Source organism: Euprymna scolopes, chromosome 19 (genome assembly GCF_053919585.1).
Source record: "Euprymna scolopes isolate OS-2025 chromosome 19, ASM5391958v1, whole genome shotgun sequence".
NCBI lineage: Eukaryota > Metazoa > Mollusca > Cephalopoda > Sepiida > Sepiolidae > Euprymna > Euprymna scolopes.
In genome coordinates this window covers 122130128-122141800 of record NC_136500.1, presented here as the reverse complement: position 1 = coordinate 122141800, position 11673 = coordinate 122130128, and the positions used below count along the sequence as shown (strand labels likewise).

General features: G+C 29.6%; 1 long non-coding RNA gene across 1 annotated transcript; it reads left to right on the top strand.

The window, feature by feature from the left end:
* The first annotated feature begins 2803 nt into the window (after window positions 1–2803).
* On the top strand, window positions 2804–10508 carry LOC145239943 (uncharacterized). The gene is made up of 2 exons (XR_013862429.1): window positions 2804–3057; window positions 10299–10508. It is a non-coding gene; the product is annotated as an uncharacterized LOC145239943 (long non-coding RNA).
* Window positions 10509–11673: the final 1165 nt, after the last annotated feature.

Here is an 11673-nt window from a genome sequence, read left to right as displayed (position 1 = left end):
ATAAAATAAAAAATAAATGTGTTTTTAAAAAAAAAAGGTTTTACACTTTGGACTTTGCAGGTAAATTTCCAAAAAACACTTCTTTTTTCTTTTGTTTTAAATTAGAATACTTTATGTGATATATAAAACTTTGGTGAGTAAATTAATTATTTAAATTTTAATAAACATTTGAAAATGAATGGGTAAATTAAAAAAAAATTCTAAAATCTTATATTCAATTTATTGGAAAGAGCATAAAATTGCACAGTAATCCTGAAAATATCCTAAAAATTGAACCAATAGAAAAATTTGGATAGATTTTTAAAGTTAAAAATAATTTAAAAAATTCCACACCTAAAATTCAATTGATTTTATACGAAAAAAAAAAACGGCTGGTTGAACGCGCACTGTCACTTTGTAAACACTGTTTTTTTTTTGTTTTTTTTTTAAATAAAAAATAACATTACTTTTATTTTTTAAACAACTTTAATAGTTTACTTTGGAAGTATATTCTATACAGAAAATAGACTACCCACTTCAAAAAGAGAAATTATGAGTTTTTTCTATTTTATTCGCAGTTTTGTGTTGCCAAAAATTCTGATACACCTAATGTATCGGGAGGCGTACGACCTGAAAATTGACAACGGGATGGAAAATTACGAAACATTTCTCCAACATGTTAGTGAAATTTATAATACTTAAAAAATTATTTTTAAAAAGTTTTCATAAAAACAGATAAATTATTGTAAAGAAACAACCACAAACTCACCTTTCATAACAAATAAATTATTAAAAAAAAAAAACACTCGCAAACTAAATTTTCATCAACCAAAAACTAAATAAGTTTAAAAAAACCTCGAAACTTTATTTTCATAAAGATAAAAAATGAAAAAGTCATGTTCATTCTATTTTATTTTCTTTGAGAAACAAAATAAATATTTCTGACTTACATTTTTACTTTCTATAGTTTTGATATACCCGCGTTTTTATTGGTTACAAAATGAGTGATTGATTTAGCAGAACGTTGTAAAAGTGAGTAACCTTTTCAAATGTCGCAATAATAATTTTTTTTTTCAAATTTTTTTCATAATCTGGTTAGTGTCCAATCTATAATAATCTAGTGCAAAAATTAAAAAAAAAAAAAAAAAAAAAAACTATCAGTATAGAAATTACGCATGGGATGATTGTTGTACAGTTAGAATTTCTCAAAATTGTAGGTAGAAATGAAACTCTGGGGTTTTATAATGCTTTTAGGGCACACCCTAATAAAATAAATAATTCAATACAAGCTTCTGAAATGACAAACGCAACAACTTCATAAAAAGTCACAGAAAAGTTTTATTGAAGAGAATGTGGCATTTTCCTACTAGAAAGCTAGACTCCGGCACCTGGTATTATCGCGGTAGTTATTCCAGTGGAATCGGCGATACCGTAGAAATAACACAGAAAGAGAGAGAGAGAGAGAGAGAGAGAGAGAGAGAGAGAGAGAGAGAGAGAGAGAGAGAGAGAGAGAGAGAGAGAGGGTCCGTTCAATTTGGTGCCTCTCTGCTAATTTTTTTTTCTTTTAAATATTAAAAAAAGAAATCACTCGATAAAGTAGAAATAAGATATAATAATCAAAAACTCGTGGCTTTAATTAAGAGAATTGTTTAAAAAATCGGTCGACTGGATTTTTTGTTTGATGGGTGTGCTTTTTTCATTTACAGAGGCCCCAAAATACTAATTTTGGTTAACAGCATGCAATAAAAAATTAATAAAATAATAATAATAATAATAATAATAATAATAACAACAACAACAACAACAACAACAACAACAACAACAACAACAACAACAATAATAATAATAATAATAATAATAATAATAATAATAATAAATATTAATTCTGGCGTTTATAAGTCGCCGTAAGATAATGGCGAAATCTCTCTCCCTTTATTTGAACAGTCAATAAATCTGAGTTCGCGTTTTTTTTTTAATCCTTGTTTAAAACGTATTTTATTTAAAAAGGACATGGAATATAAGTATGAATATGGATAAATTCTTAACAATGAACAATGGAAGAACACATTAAATAGAATTTTTTATAGGTAAGTGATTTTTTGGAATTTGTATATATTTTTTATAATCGAACTAAGTCAAATTTCGTTGATTTTCTTTAAATCTTTTTAAAAGAAAACTGATTTAAGAAAACAAATATGTTCATAATTTGCAATTAAACTTGTTACCTTTTTTTTTTTTTGATTTGGTCTTTGCTCCTTTAACTGAAAAAAAATAGAGTTTGAATTAAATTTTTCAAGTAGTTATAATGCTTATAACCCAACTAAGGCTTATAAATCAACTTACTATCTTTCGAAGCGTATAACTTATAAGCTTCGAAAGATAGTAAGTTGATTTATTCAAGTTCATATACGGCATTTTTAATGGCCGATTAAAAGCAGAAAATAAAAATGACATATTCATAAGTGTTTAAACTGGGCGAACAGCATTTGAAAACCAAAATATTTATTGTATAAAATTGTATCAAATATAATTGCAAAGACATTTATTGATTTTAATAAAACAATTTTGTATTTTTTGTTGCTATCTATCTCCTACTTCGATCATACTTTAAAATACTAATTTCTCCCTCTGCTTGTAACGACAAGTGCCCGAAAAAATAGCGTCTTCATTTTTAGCAATAAACTGTAGAAATACTGAAATCGTGACAAGACTTAAACATTTACAAATATAATTTAAAATTTATAGGAAAACAATTTGGCACACTTCAAACAGACATTTTTACACGAAGAACGAAATAAAGATGACACCGTGTTGCGATGACATTCATTGTGCTTTAGCAATTGATTTTTTCTTTAAATAATGTCACGTTTAAATCGTGTTTTTCATCATTTAATTTTGATTCTTTTATATTTTTATATTTTTTTATTTCTTTATAAATTGAACACACAGAACAAAAGTTGTAGCAATTTACTAAAGAAATCATAACAAAAAAAAACAAGGTTGGTGTTTTGAACACAAAAGAAAAAAACGAATTCAACTCGATTTTTTTCTTTTCTTATTGAATTCCTGGAATAAAAGGTAAGTTTATAGATTTCTCTTTTTTTTTACCCTGAAAAAATCTTTAAACTTTTTAAATAATCTTAAACATTTAAATACATTTATTTTTACAATTGATTTTTATTGCAATCCAATAAAAATTATTGATTCCGTGGCAGGATTGCAGTTTACAGGGAAATCAAGGGACGCAACTCCTGCCAAACTAAAAAGGACGCAAACAGAATCACCGGGGGGCACCTGTTTCAATTTTTCTTTTTCTTGTTAATTTAAATGAACTGTTTGAATAAGTTATTTTTTTAACAAAGGAAGAACATAGAACTTTATAAAACAGTTATAAATTATTTTAAGAAAGAATTATTTTAATAACATAGAATTATTTGAAGAACATAGAATTTTATTAAACAGTTAATTTTTAAAACGAAAAACAGTTATGAATTATTTTAAGAAAGAATTATTTGAAGAACATAGAATTATTTTAAGAACATAGAACTTTATTAAACAGTTAATTTTTAAAACGAATACTGTTCGCGGATGCATCTGATGATTCGTGGAAAACATTCACCCTTCTCTCTTTTTCGCCATAAAAATTCCATCAGATGCAAGCCGAACATATTTTGTCGATTCCCGAACTTTCGTATATGTTTTTTGGCGTGTGACCATAGTCCTTCAATAGTCTGTGTGTGCACTGAAGGGTCCAACGGATCAACGAAGTTGTCTTCGTGGACGACAGTGTCGTGCTCATAAATTCCTTGAGCGAGTCGATCAAGTCCTTGGTAAGCCGCCCAACCGTCAGAAATAATTCTTGTTCCTGGCAGGCACCATGAATTTATGATTGGAAACAGGGTATCTCGATCCCCATTTTCCACTATTGCGAAATTGCACAAATTCGAGCCTCTTTCCACTGCGCCAAAAAGCCAAACGCCCTTTCTCACACGTCCCCTATTATACTTTCGTCGGAAAAAATATGACTCATCCACCTCCACTTCTTTAGGTGTCGAATGTTCGTCTCTCCCACCTAACATGATGGGATGGTCCAGCATGTCCTGTTCACAGACTTCTCTTATGAATGACATCCAATCTACGATTGTATTGTTACTCACACTTGCTTCCTGTTTAATTTTAATCTGCGGCATCTCCATGCTCTAACTGAGCAAAATAACTAAAATCTGCTTTATTGTCAGATGACTTCTCTGTAAGAAGGAACCCATCCTTGGCAAACCACCTTTCTTACAGACAGGACACTTCCACGCAAAACCATCCCCTTTGGCTCCGTTTTTATAGAGAATTCGATCTCTTTCACACGAGCTGCAGAAACTCCTATTCGGTATGAGTCACAATGAGGCCGCTGTTTGTAACTGTACCTCGTTATTTGGTGGCAGCAAATTATACAAATGCTCATAGGTCCACTTCTGCTCTTCCACTTCAGTCGTAGACATAATGTGGTCAACGATAGTAGTTCTCATTTTGGTAAAAAAAATAAAAACGTAAAGAATAAAAGTATAATAAAAGATTGTAAAAACAAAAAATTAAAGAAGAAAATAATTTAGAAGTAAAACGAATAAAAAACAAAGGAATTAGAAAGAAATGAACTATTCAAAAGAAATCTTAAAACTTGTTATATTATTCCACGTGTAGTAGGTTCGGTTAAAATTCGTAATTTAAAAATTGAAACAGGTGCCCCCCCCCCGGTGATTCTGTTTGCGTCCTTTTTAGTTTGGCAGGAGTTGCGTCCCTTGATTTCCCTGTAAACTGCAATCCTGCCGATTCCGTTATGCTTTATAACTAGGCACCACCAAAAATGGCCGCAAAATCAAGTTGTTGTTGTTTTTTAAAACGAAATTACATTTATTCAAATCCATTATTTCTGAGTAACTTTTGTTTTTCCAGAAAGATAAAACCCTGAATTTTATCATATAGTAAACAGAATAATGTAAAACTTTTTCTACTATTTTTAATTCAATTTTAAATGTTAAATTTTCCCAAAAAGTTAACAATTGACATTTTTTTGTCTTGCACAAAAAACGTACATAAATATAAAAAAAAAAAAAAAGGTTTTTGAAATAATTAATTTATTTATTTATTGTCTAACTAAGATTTAGGATGATTTTCTAAGAGAATATGCAAAAATATTATAATATAAGTACCTGGATTTCAAATAATTCCACTTATTCATATACGTAACCAGTTATTTCGCGTCGATTTAGAGTCTAGATCGACACTGTTTACGTTTGCGTTTGATAAGAAGCAAACTATGGAAGACCAAACAGGCCAAAAAAACTTATTTTTCAGTGACGAAAATTTCAATGTATTATTAAGCTGAGGCTGGCCAGTACCAGATGGGTGACCATTTGTATGAGTTTGGTTTTTAATGTGGATGTGTGTGGGGGCCAGGCTCCCCAAAATGGGGTGGGGAGCAATTTAAAGCAGAATTTAAAAAAATTATTTCAGCGCGTTTGGTCCACCGTAGTCGAAAGGCGGCAGACGTTTTCAAACGGGATCGAAAAAAATGATGCTATTTTTAACACAAAGGGCACAATATTTATCGATTTTTTTTTTTTTTTTTGGTATCGATTCTTCAAAGCATGCCTTGTTTAATAATGGTCATGCATTATTCGGCTCGCTAAAAAAAGAATTGTTAATTTATTTATCAAAGATTTTAAAATGGCTTTTTTCGTATAAATATTAAAAAAAAATTTTTTTTGTTTTGCTTAACTTAAATTAATTATTTTACTTAACATATTCACCGAATTTCACACTTCAAAACTCAAAAGCGGGATAATTAAACACAATCGAAGTTCTGATATTCAGACGTCAAAATAAGGTATGCAATTTTAATCTATAATTCTGTCCCTTACAACAACACAATATGTTGTGTTCAGTTTCAGATGATTATTTTAAGCATATTTGTTCCCACTTCAAAACAAGAGGGGGTTTTGTAAGCAAATATATATATATATATATATATATAAATATCGTTTATGAAAAATAAGTACACCGTTATAACGGTGTACTTATTTTTCATAAACGTTCATTCTTCTCTTAATAATCGCTGAAAATTTCGTATTGATCAGATAATTACCTGATTTTTGGTAGATTTTTAAAAAGACGGTCCGTCAAAAAGTACTGACCTGCCCCCCCCCCCAGTTTTAGCGGTGCCTATTTATAACAGACGTGAATGAAAAGTATGAATCTCCGATTAATTAAATTTCCTAAAACTTCTTTATAAATCTAACTTCAACATTTTTTTTCAAAAATTTAGACTTGATACTCTTAAAAAAAAAAGTGCTTAAACATAAATTAAAATACACAAAAAAATATCCAGGAAAGGAGAGTGATGTTTCTTGCCTTGATAATATTTATTTGATATATATATATATATATATATATATATATATATATATATATATATATGTGTGTGTGTGTGTGTACTACATATTACTCGATTTTATTAAATTGATGAAACTCCAAATTACTTAGCAATTGATTTCTATTTTTTTTAAATTAAAATAATAACAAATAAATAATAATAATGATAATAATGATGATAATAATAAAACTTTAAAATTTTTAGCAATTTATTTCTAAAATCGATATCAGAAGTCATATTTTAGTTGCAATAAAACAAAAATTAAAATTGATAGATTAAGCTACGAAATAGAAATTAATTTTTAAATGTTATTTCTAAACTATAGATTAGTTAGCAATTTATGTATAAAGAATAACGTTATCGAAATTCATTTTTTTATTTGCAAGAAAACAAAAAAATAAAATTGATACGTGAAACTACAGATTAGTTAGCAATTTATTTCTAAATAAGGTTATCAGAAGTCAATAACAATCCTTTTTCTATTCCTGTTTTGACGTTCATACAAATCTTTCTTTCTTCACATTAACATGTTAATTAACGATACATTTAAACGACTCCGAGTTTTAAAAAAAGATCTCTTACCAGCCAAAGGAATAATGGCTTTTTTTATAATATATGCACAAGTTCGACTGTCTTAATTTACATATGTCACTTTCCTTTCCTATCAGTCTGGTTTCGTGATAAAGTTCACCATAAGTTTTTTTTTTCTGTCACTTGTAGCTCTGAAAGGGAACTGCATTCATAAAAAGCAAGTCGGTTTTTTTTTTTTAATTTATTTAATGGATGCTTGGCTTATTCTTCTACATCTTGACTGTTTAATATCTTTCTTTTGTTGGCCTATTTAATTCATTTTTTTTTTGCATCACTTTATTTTGCACAAATCTCGACACGTCTGTTTCGCCCAAAATCTTTTTATAATATAATAATATGCATAAGTTCGACTGTCTTAATTTACATATGTCACTTTCCTTTCCTATCAGTCTGGTTTCGTGATAAAGTTCACCATAAGTTTTTTTTTCTGTCACTTGTAGCTCTGAAAGGGAACTGAATGCATAAAAAGCAAGTCGGGTTTTTTTTTTTAATTTATTTAATGGATGCTTGGCTTATTCTTCTACATCTTGACTGTTTAATATCTTTCTTTTGTTGGCGGATTTAATTCATTTTTTTTTTGCATCACTTTATTTTGCACAAATCTCGACACGTCTGTTTCGCCCAAAATCTTTAACCAAACTAACTCGCATGCAGAGCTAGATATCTGTCTCTTTCTTTCACGCTTTTCCTTTCATTCTTCCCGCGTTCTCTTTCAGACAACAGACATGACCTATTTAACATGCTATCATTGGCCCCAGATACAGAGTTTAACATATGTCAATCTTAACCTTTGAATTCATTTTGTACTAACCAACCTACACAGAAAAATCACAATTTTAAACATGTCGGTGTAACAAGGGATAGATTACATATCAATTAGATTTAAGATGTATTACTTATCTATAGTAATTTAAATATTTACTCGTAATAATATTTAAAGCTCAGATATTCAACACACTGATAAGTTACACGCCTGTAATTAAAAAATATGTTTACGCTCATATGAATTAGGGGTGAGCATATTTTGAAGATAAAAAATTCAAGGCGTTTTATTTCATCCCAAACATGGTATATTACGACATGGATGTAAAAGACGAATATTTGGAATTCACTAAAAAAAAAAGAGTAACTCGATGTCTGTACACATTACATTTAAATTACTGCATTGTTGTACAGTAAGGGAAGCAGAAAACAGAGGGATTTCAACATCTAGCAGACCGAGCGTGACAACTATAAAAGTAAAAGGCTTTCTGGTACATAGAGATATAAACAGGGATGGCGTGAGATTTTGCTGCTTGTCGGAATCAGTAGAGGTATTGCATAAAGAGGGTGCAATTACTATATATTTTTTATAACACGTTCCATATAATAACTTGAAAAAATATAAGATTCAACATTGTGATGATAAGATAGAGAGTGGAGCTTAGGTATAAGGGGCGTAACTTATTAGATTTCAATCATTTTTTTAACCTTGTCTAAGACGAATATACTTATGGTATATGTGGCAATGACATTCATCGCATATTTCTAGCAGTGTTGAGAAAACTATTTTCAAGAAGTAATATTCTCAAGTTATTTGTTATGTACTTGATAATTAGTACACGAAAATTTGTTCATAACGATATGTAAAGACAGGTTAAAGATTTACACTCTTATAAGTAAAAAGTTTGTATTTACAAATTATTTTATATTCAGATGGATTACAGGGTGAATAGATATATTCCCTCAAACAAACCTTAGATAGAATAATAGGATCGACAAATATATGAAAAAACAAAATAGATATAAAATAAAAATATATAGAATTTCAATGAGACATGTTCAATGAAATTAGTATCTTTTTGGGTACAAAACAATCACATTAAGAAAATATCATTTTTTTATATTGTGGTCTAAACACTTGAAATTTTAGATATAGGTTCCTTGGACATGGATCTAACTTAATAACTTGATTTGAGCCCAAAACAGTAAACGTTAAGGGGTTATAATAGGGGTCAAAGTTAAAAAAACAACATTTTTTTGCTCAACATACACCTCCAAATACCCGGGCAACGCCCGGAATCCATGCTTGTATATATATATATATATATATATATATATATATATATATATATACCCACAAACGGAATTATATGTATGTGCTTAAAATTTTTTATGGTTTTTGTAATTTACTATCATTGTTACATTAAGATACATGTACATATATATATACATGTCTATTTTAATTTACAACAAATTTCTGTGTTATATATATATATATATATATATATATATATATATATATATATACACTTATCTTGTGCTTCCTTTTTTAAAATTAAATGTTTTTAACTCTTTTTCAAGATGTCTTCTAACATGTTTTATTAATCATTTGTTTATATATATATATATATATATATATATATATATATATATATATATATGTGTGTGTGTGTGTGTGTGTGTGTGTGTGTGTGTGTGTTTATTTTTTATTACCGTTTTATCTGCTTGGTTACATATGTTTCGGATGTTGGACCATGTCTACAATCCAACAGTCTTGTCAGACCTTACAGAAATGGTTGTTAATATTTGGAAGAAGTGTTTTAGAGGAAATACGAGAAAAAATGAGGGGGGTTAAGAGATAATAAGGGGGGAGACGGGTATCGGCAATATTTAAGTTTTGATGAAATCCCTGATGGCTTCCCAGTCAGCCTTTTTATAATATCTTGTTGTTTTGAGCAATGACTCTTCAGTTTTGGTTCTAGAGTTTAGGGCGATTTCAACCATTACCACTGCATGATACGCATTCCAAGTGAGCCGTGGGCATTCGTTACACAGTCATTGGGAACTGTGGTCAGAAACAGATCTAGAAGTGATGCGTGTTATTCTTGCTAGTCTTGGGAAACGGGTTGGAAATGTAACCATCGGTGATAGGGAATGAGATATAGAGAAGTTGTGTTGTGGTACCAGCTGCGTTTGTGTAAGTAGAAAATCCAAGCCAGTTGCTGTGGTGGATATAATACGTCCCATAAAAAATAAGGGCGATCCATTTATATAGATATATGAATAACAATAAGAGTTTATAGTTCTTTAAAAACCGCTAAGGTTGCAGAAAAATAACAGCGTTTCAAAGCTGTTAATATTGCTAAAAAATTGCCTGCAAAAAATCTTATATATATAACATCAATACTTGTATCGACTTGTTCTGTGTAAAGTTAAGAAAATGTTTTAAATAAAATTCATCCAGAGAAATATTAGCAACAATAAACAGAATACTAATATGTGGATGCAAATATTTAAAAAAAATGAATTTTATTTTTTGCAGATGTGCCTGATTATTATTGGATTTTAATGGAACATAGTTTTTTTTAACACATTTTCCTACAAACAGTAATTACCTTATTTGGAAGACTGCAGCGACATCTGTGAGACGATTTATTATACTGGACAATATTATTTACAAATACTATATATAAAACATATAGTATAATAAGAATATTAGTATTTACAAATAGTTGTGAAAATATAACCCATCTTGAAGGAAATATTTGATTTTGTGAAATATCTCTTTAAGTTCCAAATAAATTAAAAGATAAGAGATTGAATCAAAAATTTTAACATGATAAATCAAACTATTGTGTGATTTTATTATAGTGACACATATGCGAACACACAGAGCAGAAAACAATTTCACTTTAAGGGAAAACAATTGCACTCAAAGAAAACAATCCTTAACCCGCTAGGGATACCTATTTTGCATCCCATCAAACTGGATGAGATGGCAAATGTGAACCTGCACATCACCATAGCTCAGGGCAACATTTGTCGGTAACTACCCAACAGATAGTCTTTACAAAAAAATCAAGCAGAGGTACATAACTCTATATTAGGAATCCTTACACCTACAGAATCTTCATCACCACTTTATACTCACTATAAAGCAGATGGCATATATTCAGCTCCGTCAACGCTTGGAATAATTCCCACACCAAGAAAAACTCCATCATTTGTTTTGTTTACAGAAATAGATAATGAGCGGTACGAAATAGCATTAAAAAACTTATCTCAAATGTATGAGATAATTTTTGCTATCTGTTAGGGTGCTCCATCCCCAGATGGACGTAAATCAAAAGAGACAGGGAAAATGTGTAAAAATTCTTTTTCTGAAAAATAAAATATACTCAAATATATATATATTAAAAAAAAACTAAGCATATGAGAACTTACACTGGGGAAAATCACATTTCTTTGAAGTTTGCTCTGTTATGTAAAATCACCGTTAGTGAAGCATGGAAATTCACACGGGAGAAAAGCAACATTCCTGTAAAGTGTGTGGATATTTGTGTTCAGAAAAATCATCCTTAGTGCAACATATCAGAACCCATACTGTGGAAAATCAACATTCTTGTAGAGTTTGTGGATATTCTTGTTCTCAAAAATCTAATTTAGTGAAGCATATGAGAACGCACACTGGGGAAAGGCCATATTCTTGTGAACTTTGTGGATATTCTTGTTCTGAAAAATCTAATTTAGTAAATCATATGAGAACTCACACTGGGGAAAAGCCACATTCTTGTGAAGTGTGTGGATTCTCTTGTTCTCGAAAATCTAATTTAGTGAGACATTTGAGAACTCACACTGGGGAAAAGCCACATTCTTGTGAAGTATGTGGATATTCTTGTTCTCAAAAATCAGATTTA